The sequence below is a fragment of the Oncorhynchus nerka genome, unplaced genomic scaffold (genome assembly GCF_034236695.1).
Source record: "Oncorhynchus nerka isolate Pitt River unplaced genomic scaffold, Oner_Uvic_2.0 unplaced_scaffold_2546, whole genome shotgun sequence".
In the NCBI taxonomy this organism is placed as follows: Eukaryota; Metazoa; Chordata; class Actinopteri; order Salmoniformes; family Salmonidae; genus Oncorhynchus; species Oncorhynchus nerka.
In genome coordinates, this window is record NW_027038751.1 from 18,625 (window position 1) to 29,000 (window position 10,376).

General features: G+C 39.5%; 1 pseudogene; it reads left to right on the top strand.

Moving 5' to 3' along the window:
* The window catches only part of LOC135567131 (calcium and integrin-binding family member 2-like), a 28,239-nt pseudogene extending 18,094 nt beyond the window's left edge, over positions 1–10,145 (top strand).
* The last annotated feature ends 231 nt before the right edge of the window (positions 10,146–10,376 follow it).

The window sequence follows — 10,376 nt, forward strand, 5'->3', positions numbered from 1 at the left end:
CGAGTACAGTATATACATATGAGATGAGTATGTAGACAAAGTAAACAAAGTGGCATAGTTAAAGTGGCTAGTGATACATGTATTACATAAGGATGCAGTCGATGATGTAGAGTACAGTATATACGTATGCATATGAGATGATATGAGATACATAGACACACAGGCTTTGTTTAATCTTAATAAATAGATATGACACTTATTTGCTTTCCACATTAAATTCCATTCACACATAGTAAATAAGTAATTGTCTGACCACTGGCTCACTGTCTTCTATCAGTGATGTTAGCCTTGTCCTCTTGTCTCTCTCTGTTTCTTGTAGAATAAAACCCTTATTGTATCAGTGACATACTGATGATAGCCTTGATAGACAGTGATGTATGAGTAATGACAGCCTTGCCTTGTCTCCCCCTCTCACTGTGTGTCCTGTAGGAGAACCCGTTCAGGAACAGGATCGTGGAGTCCTTCTCTGAGGACGGAGCGGGGAACCTGAGCTTCAACGACTTTGTGGATATGTTCTCTGTCCTCAGTGAGACAGCCCCAGGGAGCTCAAGGCCATATACGCCTTCAAAATATACGGTGAGTATGCTAATATACTGTGCCTTCAGAAAGTATTCACACCCCTTAACCTTTTCCACATTTTGTTGTGTTACAGCCTGAAATAAAAATGTATTACATTGAGATGTTGTGTCACTGATCTACACAAATACTCCATCATTTCAAAATGGAATTTTGTTTGTAGAACATTTTCTAAATTAATAAAAAATGAAAAGCTGATTTTCAACCCTTTTGCTATGACAAGTCTACATAAATTCAAGAGTAAAAATGTGCTTAACAAATCACAAGTTTTTGGACTCTGTGTTCAATAATAGTGTTTAACATGATTTTAAATGACTACCCCATCTCTGTACCCCACACATACAATTACAATTATTAACTCAATTGAGTAGTGAATTTCAACCACAGATTCAACCAATGCCTTGCAAAAGAAGGTACAGATGCTGAATATCCCTTTTAGCATGGTGATGTTATTAGATACACTTTGGATGTTGTATCAATACACCCAGTCACTACAAAGATACAGGTGTCCTTCCTAACTCAGTTGCCGGAGAGGAAGGAAACTGCCCAGGGATTTCATCATGAGGCCAATGGTGACTTTAAAACAGTAACAGAGTTTAATGGCTGTGACAGGAGAAAACTGAGGATGGATCAACAATGTTCTAGTTACTCCACAATACTAACATAAATAACAGAGTAAAAAGAAGGAAGCCTGTACAGATTAACAATATTACAAAACATGCCTTCTGCTTGGAACAAGGTACTTAAGTAATCCTGCAAAAAAAATGTGGCAAAGAAATGAACTTTTTGTCATAAATACAAGGCATTATGTTTGGGGAAACTGTCACGCTCGTGATTAAAGACGGGCCAAGGTGCAGCGTGATTGAAGTTCCACATCTTTATAACGGTGAAACTTTAAACAAAAATAATAAACCAATAACAAAACGTGAAAATAGTGGTGCACATGCACAAACACAAAACAATATCCCAAACACAGGTGGGAAAAATGGCTACCTAAATATAATCCCCAATTAGAGGCAACGATTACCAGCTGCCTCTAATTGGAACCATACAAAACACCAACATAGAAATATTGAGCTAGAACACCCCCTAGTAACGCCCTGACCTACTACACCATAGAGAACAAAGGGCTCTCTATGGTCAGAGCGTGACGGAAACACATCATTGAGTACCACTTTTCATATTTCTTTAAGCATAATAGTGGCTGCATCATGTTATGGGTATGGTTGTCATTGGCAAGGACTATGGAGTTTTTTATGATATAAAGGAAGAGCTAAGCACAGGCAAAAGAGGAAAACTTAGTTCAATCTTCTTTACAAGAGACACTGGGAGACAAATTCACCTTTCCACAGGACAATAACCTAAAACACAAGGCCAAATATACAGTAGAGTTGCTTACCAAGATGATATTGAATGTACCTGAGTGGCGTAGTTACAGTTTTGACTTAACTTGGCTTGAAAATCTATGGCAAGACTTGAAAATGGCTTTCTAGCAATGATTAACAACCAATTTGACAGAGTTTGAAGAATTTTTAAAAGTATAAATGGGCAACTTGCCTAGATAAATAAAGGTTAAATAAATAAATACAAATTAATAAATATTGTACAATCCAGGTGTGCAAAGCGCTTAGAGGCTTATCCCAAAAGACTCACAGCTGTTATCGCTGCCAAATGTGTTCCCAATATGTATCGTCTTAGGGGGGTGAATACAAATCTAATCAAGCTATTTTAGTGTTTTATTTTTCATATAAAAAAAAAAAGTTAGAATTTTTGTTCCACGTTCACATGATGGAGTGTTGTGTAGATCGTCGACCAAACATTACAATTAAATCCATTTCATTTCACTTGTAACACAACAAAATGTGGAAAAATTCAAGGGGTGTGAATACTTGCTGAAGGCACTGTAATCACATTTAATCCGACATGAATCTCTGTTAAAATGGTAATTCTACCACTTGTCAACTTCATTTTCAATATTTCAGCACAAATCCAGTGTATACATATGTGAAAACGGCACATTTCTGCATTTTGTAGAAAAAACTATAGTTTCATGTTAACCCTACCTGTTGACAATAAGTGTCCCAAAGCTGAAGGAGTAAAAATGATGGAGGGTGTAGGGGCTAATTAGACCCTTTGATAGTCACTTCGACCAAGTCAGTTGCCAGCACAAAAATAATATTACGTACGTACACCAGATAGTGATATCCCATAATGCACTGCATTATATTTTAGTTAGTGCAATTTCACACAATCTGTTTGTGTCTGACTTTGAGTCTTGACACGTGTAACATATGAAATAACTCCAAATTAAATGTTTAACTGTTAAATGAGGTTCACATCTTGTAAAACTACAGGGGGAATTTTCTTATTTGAGTTTCATGCTCGTTCTATTACTAAAATGTGGAACATGAATTGCATCATTCAAGTGTCCAGTCTGTCCCAAAATTGATGGGTTTATTTGATCCCCTCACCACTCTTGAAGTCACCCTCTGAGTTTCATCAGTGACACACTACAACAGAGGGCCTTCCGAGCGAGTTGGTAGGGGTGAGGAGCTGGTTTGGGATTCACCACCTATGTAACTTTCTGTGTTAGTTTTGAACTTGGATAACATCCCGTGTGTGGGTGTGTGTGTGTGTGTGTGTGTGTGTGTGTGTGTGTGTGTAGATTTCAATGTGGATAACTTCCTGTGTAAGGAGGATCTGGAGAAGACTTTGAACAAGCTGAGGGAGGAGTTGAGCCCTGAAGAGGTCACCCTGGTCTGTGAGAAGGCCATCGAAGAGGCTGACCTAGACGGAGATAGCAAACTGTCCTTCGCTGACTTTGAAAACATGATCACCAGGGCTCCTGACTTTTTAAGGTAACAGTATTATTTTAGTCAGTGTAATACTGTACATGAACTGCATTCGGAAAGTATTCAGACCACTTGACGTTTTCCACATTTTGTTACATTACAGCCTTATTCTAAAATGGATTAAATAAATAAAAAATCCTCATCAATCTACACACAATACCCCATAATGACATCACAATACCCCATAATGACATCACAATACCCCATAATGACATCACAATACCCCATAATGACATCACAATACCCCATAATGACATCACAATACCCCATAATGACATCACAATACCCCATAATGACATCACAATACCCCATAATGACATCACAACACCCCATAATGACATCACAATACCCCATAATGACATCACCGTACCCCATAATGACATCACAATACCCCATAATGACATCACAATACCCCATAATGACATCACAATACCCCATAATGACATCACAATACCCCATAATGACATCACAATACCCCATAATGACATCACAATACCCCATAATGACATCACAATACCCCATAATGACAAAGCAACCTGTTTCCATTGATCATCCTTGAGATGTTTCTAAAATTGATTGGAGTCCACCTTTGGTAAATTCAGTAGATTGGACATGATATAGACAGGTACACACCTGTCTATATAAGAGGTGGCCGCCCAATGAAATTGAGCAATCAGGGGAGAAATGCCTTGGTGGTCCAGAGTTCATCTGTGGAGAAGGGAGAACCTTCCAGAAGGACAACCATCTCTGTAGCACTCCACCAATCAGATCTTTATGGTAGAGTGGCCAGACGGAAGCCACTCCTCAGTAAAAGGCACATGACGGCCTGCTTGTAGTTTGCCAAAAGGCACCTAAAGACTCTCAGACCATGAGAAACAAGATGCTCTGGTCTGATGAAACCAAGATTGAAGTCTTTGGCTTGAATGCCAAGCGTCACGTCTGGAGGAAACATGGCACCATCCCAATGGTGATGCATGGTGGTGGCAGTATCATGCTGTAGGGATGTTTTTCAGCTGCAAAGACTTGGAGACTAGTCAGGATCGATGGAAAGATGAACGGAGCAAAGTACAGAGAGATCCTTGTTGAAAACCTGCTCCATGACCTCAGACTGGGCCGATGGTTCTCCTTCCAACAGGACAACAATCCTAAACACACAGCCAGGACAATGCAGGCGTGGCTTCGGGACAAGTCTCTGAATGTCCTTGAGTGGCCCAGCCAGAACCCGGACTTGAACCCAATCGAACATCTCTGGAGAGACCAGAAAATAGCTGTGAAGCGACGCTCCCCATCCGACCTGACAGAGCTTGAGATTACCTTTTAATTAATACATTTTTATTTAACCTTAAATTAACTAGGCAAGTCAGTTTGGAACACATTCTTATTTAAAATGACGGCTTACCCCGGCCAAACCCTAACCCGGACGACACTGGGCATTGTGCGCAGCCCTATGGGTCTCCCACTCACGGCCGGTTGTGATACAGCCTGGAATCAAACCAGGGTCTGTAGTGACACCTCTAGCACTGAGATGCAGTGTCTTAGACCACTGCGCCACTCAGGATATCTGCAGAGAAGAATGGTAGAAACTCCCCAGATACGGGTGTGCCAAGCTTGTAGCGTCATACCGGAGAAGACTCGAGGCTGTAATCGCTGCCAAAGGTGCTTCAACAAAGTACTGAGTATAGGGCCTGAATACTTATGTAATTATGATATTTCAGTTTTTATTGATAAAAACCTTTTTTTAATCTTGTCATTATGGGGTATTGTTTCCAGCATCATCTAATGTGTGGTATATTAGCCTACTGTACAGTACTGTCTGTATCCAGCATCATCTAATGTGTGGTATATTAGCCTACTGTACAGTACTGTCTGTATCCAGCATCATCTAATGTGTGGTATATTAGCCTACTGTACAGTACTGTCTGTATCCAGAATAATCTAATGTGTATTATGTTAGCCTACAGAACTGTCTGTCTGTATCCAGCATCATCTAATGTGTATTAAGTTAGCCTACAGAACGTTACTGTCTGTATCCAGAATAATCTAATGTGTGGTATATTAGCCTACAGAACGTTACTGTCTGTTGTATCCAGAATAATCTAATGTGTATTATGTTAGCCTACAGTACGTTACTGTCTGTCTGTATCCAGAATAATCTAATGTGTATTATGTTAGCCTACAGAACTGTCTGTCTGTATCCAGAATAATCTAATGTGTATTATGTTAGCCTACAGAACTGTCTGTCTGTATCCAGAATAATCTAATGTGTATTATGTTAGCCTACATAACGTTACTGTCTGTATCCAGAATAATCTAATGTGTATTATGTTAGCCTACAGAACGTTACTGTCTGTCTGTATCCAGAATAATCCCATGTGTATTATGTTAGCCTACAGTACGTTACTGTCTGTCTGTATCCAGAATAATCCAATGTGTATTATGTTAGCCTACAGTACGTTACTGTCTGTCTGTATCCAGAATAATCCCATGTGTATTATGTTAGCCTACATAACTGTCTGTCTGTATCCAGAATAATCCAATGTGTATTATGTTAGCCTACAGAACGTTACTGTCTGTATCCAGAATAATCCAATGTGTATTATGTTAGCCTACAGAACGTTACTGTCTGTTGTATCCAGAATAATCCAATGTGTATTATGTTAGCCTACAGAACGTTACTGTCTGTTGTATCCAGAATAATCCAATGTGTATTATGTTAGCCTACAGAACTGTCTGTCTGTATCCAGAATAATCCAATGTGTATTATGTTAGCCTACAGTACGTTACTGTCTGTATCCAGAATAATCCAATGTGTATTATGTTAGCCTACAGAACTGTCTGTCTGTATCCAGAATAATCCAATGTGTATTATGTTAGCCTACAGAACTGTCTGTCTGTATCCAGAATAATCCAATGTGTATTATGTTAGCCTACAGAACTGTCTGTTGTATCCAGAATAATCTAATGTGTATTATGTTAGCCTACAGAACGTTACTGTCTGTCTGTATCCAGAATAATCCAATGTGTATTATGTTAGCCTACAGTACGTTACTGTCTGTATCCAGAATAATCCAATGTGTATTATGTTAGCCTACAGTACGTTACTGTCTGTTGTATCCAGAATAATCCCATGTGTATTATGTTAGCCTACAGAACGTTACTGTCTGTATCCAGAATAATCCAATGTGTATTATGTTAGCCTACAGTACGTTACTGTCTGTATCCAGAATAATCCAATGTGTATTATGTTAGCCTACAGTACGTTACTGTCTGTATCCAGAATAATCCAATGTGTATTATGTTAGCCTACAGAACGTTACTGTCTGTATCCAGAATAATCCAATGTGTATTATGTTAGCCTACAGTACGTTACTGTCTGTTGTATCCAGAATAATCCAATGTGTATTATGTTAGCCTACAGAACGTTACTGTCTGTATCCAGAATAATCCAATGTGTATTATGTTAGCCTACAGTACGTTACTGTCTGTTGTATCCAGAATAATCCAATGTGTATTATGTTAGCCTACAGAACGTTACTGTCTGTTGTATCCAGAATAATCCAATGTGTATTATGTTAGCCTACAGAACGTTACTGTCTGTATCCAGAATAATCCAATGTGTATTATGTTAGCCTACAGAACGTTACTGTCTGTTGTATCCAGAATAATCCAATGTGTATTATGTTAGCCTACAGAACGTTACTGTCTGTATCCAGAATAATCCAATGTGTATTATGTTAGCCTACAGTACGTTACTGTCTGTTGTATCCAGAATAATCCAATGTGTATTATGTTAGCCTACAGAACGTTACTGTCTGTTGTATCCAGAATAATCCAATGTGTATTATGTTAGCCTACAGAACTGTCTGTCTGTATCCAGAATAATCTAATGTGTATTATGTTAGCCTACAGAACTGTCTGTCTGTATCCAGAATAATCTAATGTGTATTATGTTAGCCTACAGAACTGTCTGTCTGTATCCAGAATAATCTAATGTGTATTATGTTAGCCTACAGAACTGTCTGTCTGTATCCAGAATAATCTAATGTGTATTATGTTAGCCTACAGAACTGTCTGTCTGTATCCAGAATAATCTAATGTGTATTATGTTAGCCTACAGAACTGTCTGTCTGTATCCAGCATCATCTAATGTGTATTATGTTAGCCTACAGTAGAGTAATGTCTGTATCCAGCATCATCTAATTTAAGTTTTGTTAGCCTACAGAATAATCTAGAATAATCTAATATGTGTTATTGAGGTTATGACAGTAGGTCAGTGAGGTCATGATAATAGGTCAGTGAGGTCATGATAGTAGGTCAGTGAGGTCATGATAGTAGGTCAGTGTGTTATTGAGGTCATGATAGTAGGTCAGTGTGTTATTGAGGTCATGATAGTAGGTCAGTGTGTTATTGAGGTCATGATAGTAGGTCAGTGTGTTATTGAGGTCATGATAGTAGGTCAGTGTGTTATAGAGGTCATGATAGTAGGTCAGTGTGTTATTGAGGTCATGATAGTAGGTCAGTGTGTTATTGAGGTCATGATAGTAGGTCAGTGTGTTATAGAGGTCATGATAGTAGGTCAGTGTGTTATTGAGGTCATGACAGTAGGTCAGTGTGTTGTTGAGGTCATGATAGTAGGTCAGTGTGTTATTGAGGTCATGATAGTAGGTCGGTGTGTTATTGAGGTCATGACAGTAGGTCAGTGAGGTCATGATAGTAGGTCAGTGTGTTATTGAGGTCATGATAGTAGGTCAGTGTGTTATTGAGGTCATGATAGTAGGTCAGTGAGGTCATGATAGTAGGTCAGTGTGTTATTGAGGTCATGACAGTAGGTCAGTGTGTTATTGAGGTCATGATAGTAGGTCAGTGTGTTATTGAGGTCATGATAGTAGGTCAGTGTGTTATTGAGGTCATGATAGTAGGTCAGTGTGTTATTGAGGTCATGACAGTAGGTCAGTGTGTTATAGAGGTCATGATAGTAGGTCAGTGTGTTATTGAGGTCATGATAGTAGGTCAGTGTGTTATTGAGGTCATGATAGTAGGTCAGTGTGTTGTTGAGGTCATGACAGTAGGTCAGTGTGTTATTGAGGTCATGATAGTAGGTCAGTGTGTTATTGAGGTCATGATAGTAGGTCAGTGTGTTATTGAGGTCATGATAGTAGGTCAGTGTGTTATAGAGGTCATGATAGTAGGTCAGTGTGTTATTGAGGTCATGACAGTAGGTCAGTGTGTTATTGAGGTCATGATAGTAGGTCAGTGTGTTATTGAGGTCATGATAGTAGGTCAGTGAGGTCATGATAGTAGGTCAGTGTGTTATTGAGGTCATGACAGTAGGTCAGTGAGGTCATGATAGTAGGTCAGTGTGTTATTGAGGTCATGACAGTAGGTCAGTGAGGTCATGACAGTAGGTCAGTGTGTTATTGAGGTCATGATAGTAGGTCAGTGAGGTCATGATAGTAGGTCAGTGTGTTATTGAGGTCATGATAGTAGGTCAGTGTGTTATAGAGGTCATGATAGTAGGTCAGTGTGTTATTGAGGTCATGACAGTAGGTCAGTGTGTTATTGAGGTCATGATAGTAGGTCAGTGTGTTATTGAGGTCATGATAGTAGGTCGGTGTGTTATTGAGGTCATGACAGTAGGTCAGTGAGGTCATGATAGTAGGTCAGTGTGTTATTGAGGTCATGATAGTAGGTCAGTGTGTTATTGAGGTCATGATAGTAGGTCAGTGTGTTGTTGAGGTCATGACAGTAGGTCAGTGTGTTATTGAGGTCATGACAGTAGGTCAGTGTGTTATTGAGGTCATGATAGTAGGTCAGTGTGATATTGAGGTCATGATAGTAGGTCAGTGTGTTATTGAGGTCATGACAGTAGGTCAGTGTGTTGTTGAGGTCATGATAGTAGGTCAGTGTGTTATTGAGGTCATGATAGTAGGTCAGTGTGTTATTGAGGTCATGACAGTAGGTCAGTGTGTTATTGAGGTCATGATAGTAGGTCAGTGTGTTATTGAGGTCATGATAGTAGGTCAGTGTGTTATTGAGGTCATGATAGTAGGTCAGTGTGTTATTGAGGTCATGACAGTAGGTCAGTGAGGTCATGATAGTAGGTCAGTGTGTTATAGAGGTCATGATAGTAGGTCAGTGTGTTATAGAGGTCATGATAGTAGGTCAGTGTGTTGTTGAGGTCATGATAGTAGGTCAGTGTGTTATTGAGGTCATGACAGTAGGTCAGTGTGTTATTGAGGTCATGATAGTAGGTCAGTGAGGTCATGATAGTAGGTCAGTGTGTTATTGAGGTCATGACAGTAGGTCAGTGTGTTATTGAGGTCATGATAGTAGGTCAGTGTGTTATTGAGGTCATGACAGTAGGTCAGTGTGTTATTGAGGTCATGACAGTAGGTCAGTGTGTTATTGAGGTCATGATAGTAGGTCAGTGTGTTATTGAGGTCATGATAGTAGGTCAGTGTGTTGTTCCTTAACATGTTTTCTGTCGGTTCTGTCTCTGTTTTGCAGTACCTTCCACATAAGAATATGAAAAGGCTCCTTGGAAAGGTCTATATTCTGATTTTATGGCAGAGATCCTGACCATGCAAAAAACACTGCCCACACACACCCTGACCACAGCACAGTGCCTCTCTGCGGCTACAGACATCACTCTCCCTGGACGTCTGTCTGTGGAGATGTCAGCTGAACCAGGAACAGACTGGCTTCGTTCTCACTATGACCCTGGATCTCTTTCAGTTTGGTTGTCCTCTCTTAGACACAACCACATTCTCTTGGCCTCCTGTGTTTCCTCTTCATTAGCCTTACTTGTTTTCCTCTGTTTGGTTTGAGGATGTCGTTTAGTTTTGTTGTTGATGTTTATATGTCGTAGTAATATTATTACTACAGCCTCTGATGCAACGATGCTTTGTATGTTTTCTTAAAGCGACAGAGAAAGGGAAGGTGAAATGG